General features: G+C 33.9%; 1 non-coding gene across 1 annotated transcript; it reads left to right on the forward strand.

Moving 5' to 3' along the window:
- Positions 1-240: 240 nt before the first annotated feature.
- Positions 241-402, forward strand: LOC111725233. The gene has a single exon (XR_002773348.1). It is a non-coding gene; the product is annotated as a U1 spliceosomal RNA (small nuclear RNA).
- The last annotated feature ends 2,565 nt before the right edge of the window (positions 403-2,967 follow it).

The following is a 2,967-nucleotide window of genomic DNA, read 5'->3' on the forward strand; positions in this document are numbered from 1 at the left end:
CACCATATATGACTGTTACTCTCCCATCTGCTGGATTCGTTACACTGAGGAAAGGTAGCTCACAAGGAGAGCCTTTTCAAGGTTGTGAATGAGACAATGAAGGCTGCAAGACACCTACAGAATTATTTATCTGTTGTATCACCCAACTCTAGAGATCATACATTAAGAATTAAAAATTCTCACTGTTTAAGCCAGTTTTATTTGAAAATTTCTGGTATTTTCTACTAAAAGCATCCTAGCATACTTACCTGGGAGGGGAGATAAGATGATCACGAAAGTGGTTTTCCCTGGGTGTAGTTTATCCTTTGCACTCTGGATGTCCTGGCCCCTGTGACTCCCCAAATGTGAGAAATTCTTACTGCATAATTTGTGGTAGTGGGAGACTGTGTTCATGCTCTCCCCTGATGAATAAAAAAATAAACAAAATATAAATATACTTATAGATATTATGTTAATATGAAAATAGATCATATGGGAAATAAGCCACCTGTCTAATGAAAAAATTTGCCTCAAATTTCTAGAATCATGCATGTTAAAATTACCAAATATAAAAGCAAGAAATGTAATCATCATAGGGCTGCCAAGTGTGAGTTTTCTCAAAGGCAATCCCTGAACTTAATTTTATGAACTAATTTTATGAACATCTTTCCTGAAAACCTCCTGCTTCTTGTTGAAAGTCACCTAGAAATTTTCCTTCAAGTGGACTGCACTTTGGACAGGATGATCCAATTAAAAATGCAAAGGGACGGCTGTGTCTGACCTCACATATCTCCTGAGATGCATTGACACCAGTTTCAAACATTTTATAACATCTCTTCTTCTGTGTAACTTGGAGGTCATATTGTGGGGAATTTTCAAATTGGAATAGGGAAGGTACTTGAAGACCTTTTTTGTCCCTAAGCATCCTATGGTTATATTTGGTTTTTTGTAGAAATGTTTAACACTATGGCGACGTATACTTAATGCATTATATTTCACGACATATTCTTTTCCTTACAGGAGCTCTCAAATATATCATTTACTAATTAAATTTCTATAAATAACACAGTCTTAGTCCTTGGAATAGTAACACATAAACACAGCTAAACTCTTCCCCACTGCAAGTACAAAAAGACCAAGCTTTAAAATATCTGCAGAAGGAATCAATAACAGATTTCAGAATGTATATAATTCTTTTTCTCATATCTTTTCCCTGTTTTGAACAAGCTGTAAATTTATCAATCATAAAAATTTCATAATCATTTATTTTATTTTTACAATATGCATAGTGATATATTTCTTTGAAACACACATAGCAAACATCAAATAAAAATTAACAATGATTTTTAATAATCACCACCATAAACACAATGAGAACCATAAGATGTAACTTCTTAAATAACTCACTTAAATACATAATTGGAGGTAAATTTTTTGCACCTATTGAATATGGAAGTAGAGAAGGTAAATTCAGGATTAATATGTGATCATTTATGAATAAAAGAACTTACTGACCGTGTAGTAAAAGAGGGTAACAGTGAGCAAATTGGTGAAGTAATTCAAGCAAAAAATAACCTGTGTAAGCACAGCAGAATGAGACTCACATAAAGTAAATTGCATAAAATAAAGGAAATAGGATTTTCTTTTTCTGTATAAAATGTAGTTTTCAATTTATAGATACATCAGACCACGCTGTAATGTAAATAATCTGCATACAAATAAAGACATATCTCTTCTAAGAAGTTGGAAAGAATATCAAATGCAATTTCTGAGGTCCTATTTATGTTTGCCAAAATGCAAATTATTTAATATTCTAATTGGTTAATGACAAACTCCATTTGCATTTGACATCATGACATATATTTTACTCCTTGATAAAGGTGCCCACTTTCAGGTTATTCATGCATCTCCATATTAACAAAGTCTAGGGACATTCAATATGCTATTTCCCATATGAGAAAAAACTTAACGGTCCGAGAAAATTGCTTAAGGTCACAGAGAAAGTAAGCACCAGACTCATGTTTGGAATCTAAGTGTACAGGATTCCATTTTCTTGTTCCCATTAATGCTAAATATATTGTAACATGACACTGAAAATAGGCTGAGAGTAGGAAGGTGTTGCCAGGGGCTAGAGAAGAGGGAGAAGTAGGATATGATGGTGAGAGGGTACAAAGTTTCAGTTGTGCAAGATAAATATGTTCTGAGGATTTATTGTACAACATAACGCTTATAGCTATTATCATTGTATACTACACGTAGCATTTGCTGAGATTAGATCTTATGTTGCATTCTGACAAAACACCAACAATAGCATAAATGATACTAAAGGAGAGAGAAGAAATATTGGGAGGTTTTTGATAGGTTTATGGTCTTGATGGTTCTGATGCTTTCATGAGTAAATGCTTATGTCCTAACTTATCAACATGTATACATTAAAAATGTCCACCTTTTTATATGCACTAATAAAAATTAATTATAAAAGATGCCTTTCAATATCACTTATCTTTCTAAAGAACAAGATTTTTGTCTTAGTCCTTGGACTTTCTTTTTCCCATTTCATCTACTTCTGACCTGTAGTTATTTATTTTGTCCTGCTGGCTTTGCATTTGGATTGCTCTTCCTTTTCTATTTCCCTGAGACACGGTATCAGTCTGTTAATTGTCATCTTTCTGGCTTTCTGATGTATGCCTTTGGGGCCATGAATTTTCCCATTAGAAGTACTTTTTGTGAAGGCATTCTCTGGCATAATCCTGGACAGGCTTTCCATTTGAAGGAGCAATTAGACGATTATTTTACTAAAGATTGGCCAGACCAAACCCCATTTTTCAAATACGTTTCCCTTCATCTCTGTTTTTCCCAAATATTTTGGATGCCACATTTAGTTCCTCTTGTCACACCTGAAGGGAGTGTGTGTACTTGGGGAAGGAAGGTGAAGAATGTCAGTGAGTATTATATTGATAATAAATGCAAAGAACTTGATGTACCAGG

This window comes from Otolemur garnettii, unplaced genomic scaffold (genome assembly GCF_000181295.1).
Source record: "Otolemur garnettii isolate 467f Iridium unplaced genomic scaffold, OtoGar3 scaffold00033, whole genome shotgun sequence".
Classification (NCBI taxonomy): Eukaryota; Metazoa; Chordata; class Mammalia; order Primates; family Galagidae; genus Otolemur; species Otolemur garnettii.